Below are 13756 nucleotides of genomic sequence, written 5' to 3'. Positions count from 1 at the left end.
TCCTTCATGTTGATGTTGAAGAAAAGCTCTTCCTAGACCTGACCGTTCAGCCAAACTGAGCAATCGTGAGAGAAGTGCCTTGGTAAGAGAGGTAAAAAAAGAACCAAAAGATAAATAAATAATATTCTTTGGTCTGATGAGACAAAGCTTGAACCTTTTGCCATTAATTCTAAGCAGTATGCGTGGAGAAACCAGGCACTGCTCATCACCTGCCCAATACAATCCTAACAGTGAAACAGGGTGGTGGCAGCATCATGCTATGGGGGAGTTTTTCAACAGCAGGGACAGGATGACTAGTGGCAATTGAAAGAAAGATGATTAAAAGCCAAGTGCATAGATATCCTGGAAAAAAAACGCTTCCATAGAGCTCTGGGCCGAAGGTTCACCTTCCAACAAAACAATAGCCCTAAGCACACAGCTAAAACAACAAAGAAGTGGCTTCGGAACAACTCTGTGACCATTCTTGCTTCTACTCAATACTGAGCAAAGGGTCTGAATACTTATGACCATGTGATATTTCAGTTTTTCTTTTTTAATAAATTTGCAAAATATTCTACACATCTGTTTTTTTTCTGTGAAGATGGGGTGCAGAGTGAGACATTAATGAGAAATAAAATAAATAAAATCAACTATTTTGATTTTAGCTAATGGCTGCAATGATGCAATGAAACAAAAACTGAAAAATTACCAAAACATGTATATATATATATATATATATATATATATATATATGTGTGTGTGTGTGTGTGTATGTATATGTAAATGTCATGTCAATAAAGCTTTCTTAAGTCTCTTCTTTGAAGTCTTAAGTATTGTAAGTATATAATGAGGCAAACTGCTTTCCATATCATTCATTTTTTGTTCATCTGTTTACTTTCTTAAATGGGGCTCTTAGTAGCCTTGCTGGTTTAAAGGTTTTCCTGCTTTACCACATGCTGTTTATATCACTGCGGGATTGTCAGTTAGTTCATTAGTTGGATCTGGCGTGCTGTATTTCGTATGAACTCCAGTTTTAGCAGGTAAGTGATACTCAAGGACCAGGATTAAAATGTCTGGGTGTCATTAACACTAACCCTACGCTTGGCAAGAATGAGTTCATATTAAAGTGTCTGTTGGAGAAAAAGATGCAGATGTGTCTAAACCTCAAGGCCAAAGCAGGAGAGCACTGTTATCTGACATCCAACAGTCATAGAGGCCTTAGCTATCTTGACCTACACATACTAATCTTGTTTAATGTTGATTTTATATCATATTTAGATTTACATGTGCACTGCAAGGCTCCTACAGAAAAAAAGCAGCGAAGAAATGTTTGCCTCAGTTGTGTTTGAGGCTTTGAGATGTGTCTAGACAGTCTTTTCATAGAGGCATTGCTAGGCAACTGCCTTGGGCCCCTCCCACTGCAGCCCACTGTAGGGTTCCCCTGACTAGCTGCAAACTTTCCATAGGCCTACAGCTGGTACTTGGGGCCCTTTGGACAGTAATTCACAGTGCGTTCAGAAATGGTGATTCTTGTATGTTTAAAATGGAAACAAAGACAACACAATAAATTACAAAGAAATACAGTTCAGTCCACACCCCCTCTCTTTCGCGTTAAAATGGAATATTCCATTCATGCCATGTGGCCATGCCATGAACCGCAAACGCGCGGAATTAAGGTGAAATTAAGTGTACAAGTGGGTTGTGAGCGAAGCCATGAAGCACCACTTGCTACAAAAAGAAAAAAAGAAGGAAGAGGCTAAACTAAAAACAGATGCTCTTCCAAAACTTATAAGCTTTTTTTTTTTTATCAACAAAATACTAAAAATATTTAAAATGAATAAAAAGTAATTAATATAAAATAAAAACTCATTTAAAACACAATCAAAAGCTATCTAATAGTGCACAGAATAATATCAGTTTCAGTTAGTTTCAGTTTCAAATAATTGAAACAGCTCCCCAAAACCTCTACCTATCCTTTATATTTGACAATATTTGATGACTTTACAGGTCCTCACTCATCTTAATTTTAGTTGTTATATTATTTTTAGCCTCGTGCTGAATTTAGCTCCGTGCTGCGGGAGGGAGGGAGGGGGAGAGAGAGAGCGCAGCGCAGTCCGGCTCATTTTGCCTGATTTCTCTTGATTAAATAGCAATAAACATGTGAATTTAATACCTTTTAATACCATATATTTTAATTCACTTGATAGGACCTTATTTATTAAAACGTTAAAACGTTTTTTTTTTTTAATGCAATGCCGCACGCGCTTTCCTTTTGACTGAAGCTAAACTGTTTGATCCAGTTGTTATATTATATCATATTAATACCATTTTAACGTTTTTCGTTTCTATGTTTTGAAATTCGTTAGATTATATTTTTGTCAACATTTTGGGTTTATTTTCGTTTGTTATTTTTCTAATAATAATAGAAGTCATATACCTGATTTGATCTTTTTCTGTACAATCCCTGCTAAAGTTTTAGGTGAAGGAGACCTAAAGAAGGTCAGTGCATGTTTCTGGAAAAAACAAAACAGTGGGTGTGGCATCGTGATGGTTACCATCCATCGCGATGTTGGGTCATAAATGAGGATGGACGATGATATCATCCATCGGCACAACCCTATTTCTCGCATATTAATGTTGATGGGCCCCCTAGCTAAATTCGCCTTGAGCCCCAAATTGCTAAGTCCGCCACTGTTAAGACCCAACAGGAAAAAAACACTTTACACAATTTTTTAAAAGGCATTCTCCAAAAGTTCATTAGTAGAGGGAAGTTATTTAATACACAAAAAGTAATGGGGAATGAAACCTGATGGCACCTCCAATATGCAAAAAGGTTTGTCCCAATAGACTAAACTCACCTAACTGGCACACAACCGACCTTCAATGTTGAAATGTGGTCTGTTGTTGGTTCAACATTAAAATAACATTTAATATTAAATGGTTGTTCAAATGTTAAAATCACAACCTCAACCTTCAATTAGCATTTTACATTTCATCAGCATACAATTACAAAAAAACGGTTGGATGGAGGGATGAAAAAGTGTTTTATTCCCATTTGCAAGAATTGCTTTTTAATTTGGCACCAATTAATCACCACACCTGGGGGTCTGTTCATCTTCTATTTGTTTTATATCTGAGATTAGATGTTGAATCAGATTGGTAGTGGTTGGGTAACATTATTTATACTCAGATTTACGACAGTGATGTAAGTTTATAGTTAACACTCTGTTAAACACAGGATTTTTTAGTTTTAGTGAGCTATGGTTTATTAAAGGTTGAACATATGACGTTGAAACAACGTTGCCATATCAATGTTGATTCACTTTTCAAAAAAAAAAAAAAAAATGAGTTCAACTAATTGTGGGTCTACAGTGTGGAAACACTGTAAGAACACTTGTGAATAGAATGCACATTTACTTTTTGCCAAACTAAAAAAATGTAACCAACTTAATTGACTTTAAATTATTTGCAAAAAAAAAAAAATAATACATGATATACTGATATACAATATACTGACGTTTCTCTTAAGCAATAACATGTTAAAACAGTATGTCAAATCTTTAGGTTAGCTAGGAGACTGAAGGTCCAAAAAACACAGAACAGGTTTAGTTTCTGATTTCTTTTCCACCAACATAAGCCACTTGACTTAGTTTTCTTAAAGTTTAACCATTATCATAAAAATGTTTCTCAGTAAAACTTCTGTTTGACAGAACTAAACATGCTGTGTGGTGAGCAGAGCTAGCAGTGTGCTAGCTAACTAGCTAGGCTGATGCTAACCAGCTGCTGCTTTCTGGTTTATATATATTGCTCTGTTCTAAACCATTTGGCATCCTTGTGATCAAACAGATCATATTAGACTTTTTTACCTTAGAAATAGAAACCCTCCTGTTCTGTGGCCCCAAGTACGGGGAGTTGACCGTCTTGTAAAAAACGAGCTGAGCCTTTATGTTGGATAGTGGAAATGCAACGTAACAGCCTGTGCCTATAGGCAACAGTTAAATACATTCTGGAATTGTATTAGTGTCAGTTGTCCCACAATCAAACCAGTCCGTAACATAGCTGAAAAAGGTGCTCTTAAATGTAATAAAAAAAACTGTTAAATTACCATACCTTAAAAACATTAAACATTAAATGTTAAGTTTATTCAACTAAAAACTATTAACATATTTTAAATACATGCTAAAATAAGTACAATATACTTACATTTTACAGTAATTATATAAAACTTAATTTATGCACAATATAATTTTTATCACATATAAAATCTGGGCTTACAGTGTAGGTGAGAGGGTCTTTTAGTACTGCAGAAACTTTTTCAGCTAGCAGCGAACATTAAAAGAAAGTTTAGAAATATCTTCAAAATGTTCTAGAAATGTTATCTGTACCACTTTAAAATAAGACTACCTTTATATATAGTTTATAAATGGTTTTCAATTAGTTTATTAATGGTTACTAATTAGTTTGTAAATGCCTTAAAATTATTAATAATCAGTTATAACACACATATAACATATATAACAATGACCGGTTTGCCAAATAGTGAACCCACAGCCATCTATATTGTTGCCCTTTCTAATTGTGTTTTAACTGATTATTAATTAGTAACCATTTATAAAGTAATTGTAAACCATTTACAAACCCTTTATAAAGGTAGTCTTATTTTAAAGTGATAGCCAATTTCCTTTGAGGAACATTCTAAAAGCGTGTGACCAAATAATAGTTTGCAGTGTTATTAGTATGTTTCGTACATATTTCCAGCTATTATGGAATTTATTATGGAAACTTTAAAAGTAACATTACTTAACACATTGACACAAGTGTCAGCATTACCAAAATGTTTAAAAACGTTCAATAAAAACATTCTATGAACATCCAGAAAACTTTATAGAATGAACATCAAATAACATTATGTGACATTGTAACTTTCAAATAACATTCTACTAACTAAAATTTGTTAGCTGAGTAGAGCTAGACCTAATGCAGTTTATCTCTGTTTTGGATTGAATCTTGATTCATTCTTGTTCTTGTTTGTTCTTAATTTAGTTTTGATGCAGTCTCTTTGGGAATTGGCCGTAATGCCTGAATTGAATAATGAAGAGATGTCTACTTGAAGCAAAACACAAACACATAGTTAGTTAAAAGGGATATGACAAGAAGAGACTGACATGGCAGTTTTATATAGTAAAACCAATAAAACTATACAACAAACACATACATTCATTAAAAACATACATGCTGAACTTAACTTTAAGACCTGTTTGTAGAACAGCCTTTGTACGTTGACAGCTTGAATGCTTAGGCTTCGTTTTATCAATTTCTTTCAGGACTGATAAAGGTTACTAAAAACAGATTATGAATTATCTAAGGCAAGGCCATTTGTCTGAACTTCTTCTCCGTTGAGTTCATGAAGCTGTGACACATTTTTCAAATTATTTATTATTTCAAATAGACTACATCAAAGTAGAGGATGAACGGACCACATTCTTACTATCCATCAAGCCATTAATGTCATTCCTACCCATGCTGATGATAAAATACATAGCGTTTGCTTTCAGTATCTGTTGTGCCCCCTTGTTTCTGTTAACTGTAGCTTAGTTCTGCATATCAACATAGGAAAATTGTAAAACAAAAAATGTTATACATACACTCTAAAAAACAGAGGTACAATATGAGTACTTTTTTTGTACTCAAAGGTACACACTTCATAATTGTACCCTCAAAGGTACGATATTGGTCTTTACAGGGTCAGACTTGTTCCCTAAAAGCAATCAGTACAAATTTGTACAATTTAACCAGCCAAAGGGTACCTCCAGTATTCTGTCTCACTGTACTAATAAACAATATATATTTAAATTGCAAATGTTTTATTTGAAAGCCAGACAATTTTCGATTATCAAGTTTTTGAGCCATATTCAGTTAATGATAATGTTTATAATTTTTTAAAATCTTTACTGGCACAAAAAACATGGGTACAAAAAAAGGACTTTTACTGAAAGGTACTTTTTTGTACCTCAATATAAGGTACAGCCCCAGCGACAAGCTCTGTACTCTTTTAAGTACAAATCTGTAAAACAGCTTCAGCTCGGCTATGTCAGGTCCTTCCACACCATTTTTATCTGTTTGATATTCTTTGGTTGAAAAACTTAGGGTCATTGCTTAGAGTTATTGTCCATGTTCTCTTGAGATTAATTTCATGGACAGATGTTCTGACATTTTCTTTGAAGGCATTTTCATTCCAGCACTATTTGGTGTAGTTAAAACAGACTTTGGTTCATTTGTACCATTAGTGCGGTTCAATTGTGCAGGTATATAACCGTAACTGCATTCAGATGGGGATCAAAACCACTGGACCGAGACCAGCTAGTGGACGTGGTCTCAGTTCAGTGGTCTGAGCGCGCTTGTGGTGAGAGTGTGATCCAGTCGCTTGTGGTGAGAGTGTGATCCAGTCTCGATCTGACTCAGCCATCAAATATATTCCTTTTATTTAAGAAAAACTACTAATAAGATGCGGTTTAATCTGATATTTTAGCCAGATAATGCTAATTACCACAGCTATGAACAATTGTATATCTGTGCTGTACCAATAATAACTTTTTGAACCACTACCTGGCTCAAAAACAGCATTCACACTTGACCAAATGTACTAAAATTGCAACAGAGTTCAAAAGTTTATCCTAGGGCTGGGCGATATATTTTTTTATCACAATATCGTTTTCCATATCAGTCGATATCGATATATATATATCACAATATAAATCAAATCACTTTCTGCTACACTTAAATGTTTCTTTTTATTCATAAGTGACAGAATAAGGCCAAAATCACTAGCAGCTCAGAGCCTTGTGGACAGACACTATGATGTTCACATCTTGCCAGGTGGGTAAAAGGTGCTCTTAAATATTTTTAACTAAAATATATAACAGTTTTAGTTACATTTTAGTCTATCAGATATTATTAGTTTTAGTCACATTTTAGTCTAGTTTTAGTCTAATACATTTTTTGTCATATGAAAAGTATGCATTACATATGTTTTACTGTTTTTCTACTTTATATTTGTTGTTATTTTGAGATTCTTTATTGCTAAAGTTTATTAAAATAATAGCCTTTAAGTTTTGTTGCATTTAAATTATGCTAACATTTAAATAATTTAAAGCAAGTTACCTGTAATGGAGGTGGGAGGAAAGTTTCTGAAATGATACACTTCTACTGCAGTACAGATTTATACTAACATTACTGGCTTTCAGTAGACTAGACTTACATTACTTAACAAGTGTATTCAAAACTCATCCAGTTCAGTAACAGCAATGTTTAGCTCAGTCTAAATACAGCTACACAGATTATATAATCTTCTGTATTTAGTAAAATATCCAGCTCAACAGACTCTCTATCTGTTAAAAACTAAAAACACAAAGACAGAGGGAAATGATGCCCTCAGGATTTTCTAACAGAAACAGTGAGAGTTAGTAAAAAACGGAAGGTGCTTCTCTGTGTGTTTACATACTAACCCCTCACTCCTGCTGAAGTTAACCTTAATTTACACGGAAAGTAAATTAACACGGCTAACGTGCGTTACCCATCAGTTGATTAGAGTGTAAAAAGCAGTGAAGGCACCTTAGCTAATGATGACAGATTATACAGATCTCTTTTACACTAACTCGGAGAGATATCAGACAAGCTAACCTAACTAGCAGCAAACAGAGCAGCGTTACCTGCCTTCAGAAATCTGAACAAGTGTACCTCTCTAAATATCTTGATGAGGAGACTCCATGTCACATATTTAGAACTGAGTTTTCCACTGTAGAGCAGCTAAACTTATCGTATAAATGCTGTTTGTCCAGTAAATGGGAGAGGAGCCGCTCTGTGGATCAGCTGTGTGAGGTGCGAGTGAGGGGCTCAGAGGTGGGGGGATGGGGGGATGGGGGGAGGGGGCGAGTGGCACTTGGCTGAGCTGTGAGGCAGTACAGCGCGCTGCCTGATCTCGAGCTGCGCCTGTTCGCAGCGCTACTTAAACGGGAAATAGAAAATAAAGTTAATCGAATCCTATCGTCCGGCTTACTATCATTATCGCGATATATATTTTCCTCGATAACTATCGTTATCGTTTTATCGCCCAGCACTAGTTCAGCCTTCAGTGTTAAAGCAGCTTCAAACTGCACAGGCATACGTGCTGGAACACAGAATTCTCGCTATATTAACTCCCACTGACCAATCAGAGGACACAGCTTGCTCGCATGGTTTACTGGTGCGTATTTTGGTGCATTTAGGTTTGTGCCTGTGTGAAACTAAACCCAAAAGAGGGGAAAAAAACTCATCAACTTATCCGGACCATAGACAGGAACTACATGTCTGAAAGCTCCATAAGCCATCCTGACCCAGATGCAGCAAAGAAGTCCATACCATGATACTACCATAACCATGTTTCACAGATGGGATATGGTCTTTATGCTGGAATGCAATGTTTTCCATTATCCAAACGTACATGTTAGCACTAGCAAAGTTTACAGTATATGGGCAATAAGGTTATTTTAGTAGAGCAGTAGCTTTTTCCTTGCAACCCTACCATGGGCCCCACTATTGTTTATTGTTCTAATGATGGTGGACTCATTAGCATTTACAGTAGCCAATGTGAGAAAGGCCCTTAGTTGCTTTAAATTTAACATGTATCATGTTTCAATTTGAAATATTGTGATACTGTAAGCAAGATGATATACTGCATTCAAATCTGAGTAAAGGAAAGTTTACACTTTATCCAATCTGATGATATCTGTGATATCTGAAGACACCGCTTGTGTAAAATTGGTTCAAAATTAACCAAAGTCTATCAGAAAATCTTTGGATGTAAGCCGTTTTTATATAGTACTGCCGAACATCTCGGCAGTTTCATACATTGATATTTTTTACATTACAATTACTGCCATTGACCATTGGCACAAACTTTGTGTACCAGAAGAAAGAGGTTATTATACCTCTTTAGCATCTAATTTACTTGCTGTATAAAAGTCTGTGGTGACCAGATATGAGTATGATTATAAATATGAAACTGGCATTAGAGGGTATTGTGACCTGAATGGAATAAAAAGGGTTTAAAAATGTTTGAAGGAAGATGGGACTCTTGAAGAGACAGTGAATCTGACGGCTTTGGCCTGTTTGGTTATCTCCAGTATGCGGTGAACTGATAAAGCCAGCTTATGAACTATGCTGCAAGGCCGTATGTCTGAGGTCAGACGAGAATACTAAGAATCTTTCCCGGTGGAAAGGGTGAGGTTTGGGGATATATATATATATACATACAGGAGCTGCTCTCTGATCATCAGGTCTGTGGCCGCCTCCAACCCAGGATGGAGGCTTTTCAAGTGCTGTCTGTCTTGCTGCTTTTTCTTCAAAGCGCTCTGGGTGTCTGCAAAGAACCGTGAGAACCTTTATACATTTTCTAGTTTAATCACAGAGGTTGTGTTTGCAGTGTTTGTTAAAGCAAGTTGAACTTCAGAGTGTTTCAAAAAAGTATCAAGAATCATACAACTTTAGTAACTTTAGTCTCCTGATTGCCTTATTTGGCCATAAGTTAATTGGGATATGTTGGTTAATTTTGACTGCTTTCTTGTAGATCACTCCTCTCAATCCAGACAGAGAACAATTGAATCTAACGCACTTAAACACTGTTCTTTTCTGTACTTAACACGCTGCACTCTGTGCTGCACTTAAAAAAGATGTAGAGCTTTCAGACTTCAATTAATGCAAACACTCTAAAAAACAGAGGTACGACATGAGTACTTTTTTGTACTCGAAGGTACACTCTTTATAATTGTACCCTCAAAGGTACAATATTGGTCTTTACAGGGTCAGATTTGTTCCCTCTGAAGTACAAAGTCATTTCTAACAGCAATAAGTACAGATTTGTACCATTTAACCAGCCAAAGGGTACATTCAGTATTCTGCATCACTGTACTAATGAACAATATATATTTAAATTGCACATTTTTTTATTTGAAAGCCAGACAATTTTGTATCATCAAGTTTTTGAGCCATATTTAGTTGATGATAATGTTTATAATCTTTATGATCTTTACTGCCACAAAAACCATGGGTACAAAAAAGGACTTTCACTGAAAGGTACTTTTTTGTGCCTCAATATAAGGTACAGCCCCAGCGACAAGCTTTGTACTCTTTTAAGTACAAATCTGTACTTATATTTCTTAGAGTGAAGAAAACAAGTCCATATTCATATTTTTTATACGTTTTAAGAATTCTGAAATCAATATTTGGTGGAATAACCCTGATTTTTAATCACAGTTTTCATGCATCTTGGGATGTTCTCTTCCACCAGTCTTACACACTGCTATTGGATAACTTTATCTCCTGGTGTAAAGATTCAAGCAGTTCAGCTTTTGATCATTCATCTTCCTCTTGATTATATTCCAGAGGTTCCCAATTAGGTAGAATCAAAGAAACTTATCAATTTTAAGTGGTCTCTTATTTTTTCCAGAGCTGTATAGTGTAAATATATATGTGAAAATTAAAGAATATATTGTGCTTAACTTGCTTAAAGACATTTTTCAATTATTTTTTCCAATGGTAGATTAGAGATTGGTCTCTATTAATTATTAACGTATTAATTGTTTAATAAGTTTGTATTTATTTTGTTCTTTTTTAAGAGAGGCTTCTCATTGGCTGTTTTTAATGCATTTGGAAAAACACTTGACATGAGTGAGGTATTTACTATTTGAAGTATGTCTGCTGATACTGAGTAAAAAACATTCTTTAAAACTTGGTTGGTAATGTATCAAGACTGCAAGTGGATGATTTGAGGTGACTCACTGTATCAATTAAAACTTCTTCATTAATAGTGCTAAACTTGGTCATGTTGACTATGATGATTATGACAATTTTAATTACAAACAGATGGTTTTGATGCTGTTTAAAAGCTCTTTTCACAAACAACATTGAACTCAACAGTTAGGCCCTTTTTAGTGACAGGGTAGAACTCCAAAACAGCATTTGCATGAATCTGGCACTAATAATTCAGAGGTGGTTCATAACATTGCAGGCTATGTGTGGAAAAGATACTGACCATTTTAAAATAGTTTATGTTTGATCCCCCCTGGCTACGGGCTTGTCTGATATTTAACTCATTACATTTCTCAGTTGAAACTAGCTCAGGGGTCATATATGTTGGTGAGTTAGTTAGTCTGTCAACCACAGTGAAAAGAACTTTGCTATTGTTAATATTATTGTTAATAATGCTGGAGAAGTAGGATTGTCTACATGTGCACATTATTTTATTTTAATCACGCAGTCTATCTTTAAAAATTTGTTTGTGAATGTGAAGCTTGGTTTTACGCCATCTGTGATCAGCCTTTCTGCATTCTCTCTTTTTTGGAGCTGAACTGCAGTATCATTTCTCCATGGAGCTTTCTGCTTGCATGGCATTGTTTTAACTCTAACTGGTGCAATCTCATCTAAAACTCTAGCAGTTTTGAGTAAAAACTATCCATCAGAGTATCCACAGAGAAAAGACAGATAAATAACCTGGCAGCTAAACTTTTTGTGAGCCTTTGCTCACAAAAAAGCTTAGCTGTCATGTCATGTATCTGTCTTTTCTTGTACCTAATCTGTGCAAGGTCCATAATAGAGGCTGATATGTTGAGACCCTTCGAAATAACCAAATTCAGAGTGTGACCATGACAGTGTGTGCTTCAAGTCACATGCTAAGAGAGTTCAAAAGAGTCAAATACATCATAGCATAATTGGCATAATTATCTTTGGGATTATCAATGTGAATGTTAAAATCACCAGCAATAATAAAATGATCAAATTCAGTAGAAATAAAAGACAGCATCTGTAAAATAATCAATAAAATCAGCATTGTACCTTGGGGGCCTGTAGACAATTACTAGTAATATTCTTGTTGCCCCTTTTAAAATTGCACCAAAATATTCAAAAGATGTGGAGTCACCAATTTATAACTGCTTGCATTGTAATGTATCATCAAACAGCATTGCTACACCTCCACCTTTCTTGCTGGTACGTGAGACATTTCAACAGTTAATGTTTGGTGGAGCTGACTCAATTAATACACTTTCAGCACTACAAGAATTTAACCATGTCTCTGTTAAAAACAGAAAATCAAGCCCATAATTTGTAATAAAATCATTAATTAGATAGGACTTGTTTGTAAGGGTTCTGATATTTAGTAGAACTAACTTAATAACCTGTGCATTTTGTTCCAAAGTCTGTGGGTTACAATTTACATACTGCAATTTGGATATATTCACATTATCTGACCTATAGTCTGTTCTTTCTGCTTTTGATAAGAACTGGAATGGGGGACATAACTGGCACACAGGGTCCGTACTTGTTTTGAAAACATGTACTGCTGACTTCACCATTGTAGCAGCACGGACCCAAAAGATATCAGATTACTTGTGGTGGCCTCTTCCCTTATGGTGGAGAGAGGTGAGAGGGGCTCCTGCTGGTGAAGAAGTCGAGAGAGGAGCTGCTGTCTGTATGGTGGTTTAGGGGCTTGTCCCTTCTTTTTGGGTTGTGTGTGTGTGTGTGTGTGTGTGTGTGTGTGTGTGTGTGTGGGGGGGGGGGGTTGTTTAATTCCTTCTCATGTTCATGTTCACTGGGCTTCATTTTGGTCCCCTTTACTAACTACACAGGAAATTTGGCATAGTTAAATCAACACTGTTAGTGTTAAATTAACACTGAGAGTGTAAAGTTTAACAATAATAAGTGTTAATTTAACACTAACAGTGAAGTGGTGGTGAGGATGGGTGTTGCTGTGTCCGTGAGGCAGTAGGTGACTGTGGAGGAGAAGTTGTGCTGATTTTCCGCTGTACCTGAGGACTCGCTGGCAGGGAAAGTGTCAGCCTTGTCCCTGCAGATACCAGCTTCTCCATATTTGCTGGGAAGTTCAGGTGGGGTGATGATGGGGTGGAGATGGAGGATGGTGTGGAGTGTTCATGCAGTTGCGGTGTTTCCGGCAGCTGATACAGCAGAACATGGCTCCCGTCCGATAACTCCGCAGTCTCTGTGGGGGGAGGATGTTGTGTCTCTGTGGTGCAGACAGTGTCCTTGGTCCTTGGGTGTTAAAGCTGACGTGTCTTCACCAGTGGGAACTGAGAAGTTGCACAGAGAAACTCTCTCTTCCTAAAAAACAGATTGAAATTGTCAATGAAGTTCAGTCCGTTTGACCTGCAGATTTTCTGAAGCCAAATGTTTAATGGCAACAGCCTAGAGAATATATTGTAGCCCCTTGCAGTTAGAGGACCACTGATGAATGTCTGGATGTTGAACTTGCGCAGTGTGGTAAAAAGATCATTAATGTCCATTTTTAACACCTCAGACTCCTCTTTCTTTGTATCATTCTTTCCAACATGAACAATGATCTGTTTCACTGTTCTGTATTCAGCCAGTAGTGTTGGAAACTTCTCATTCAGTTCAGAAACTGTGATGTTTGGCTCACATCGAACAATGAGTTTCTGATTATTTTTCATCCCACAAAACAAGTGTGTCTGCTGTGTCCACAACCTGGAGTCCTGTGGCTCTCCTGGGGTGTTTTGAATGGCTGAATCTTCTGGTTCTTTTTGTATCATACTGGCTGGTATTAGGAAAGTCATTGAGGTCTTGCAGTGGCTCAAATCTGTTTTGCAAACTAAGTGACTGGAACTGATTTCCTCTGGCTCTGTGCTCTGATCTCCGAGCAATAGCTTTAGCATTAGCATTAGCCAGATGTGCTATGTTAGGAGGAGTGGAGGGTACTACGGAGCTGTATGTG

This window comes from Astyanax mexicanus, chromosome 12 (genome assembly GCF_023375975.1).
Source record: "Astyanax mexicanus isolate ESR-SI-001 chromosome 12, AstMex3_surface, whole genome shotgun sequence".
Taxonomy (NCBI): domain Eukaryota; kingdom Metazoa; phylum Chordata; class Actinopteri; order Characiformes; family Acestrorhamphidae; genus Astyanax; species Astyanax mexicanus.
Note: the sequence above shows the minus strand (reverse complement) of the source record.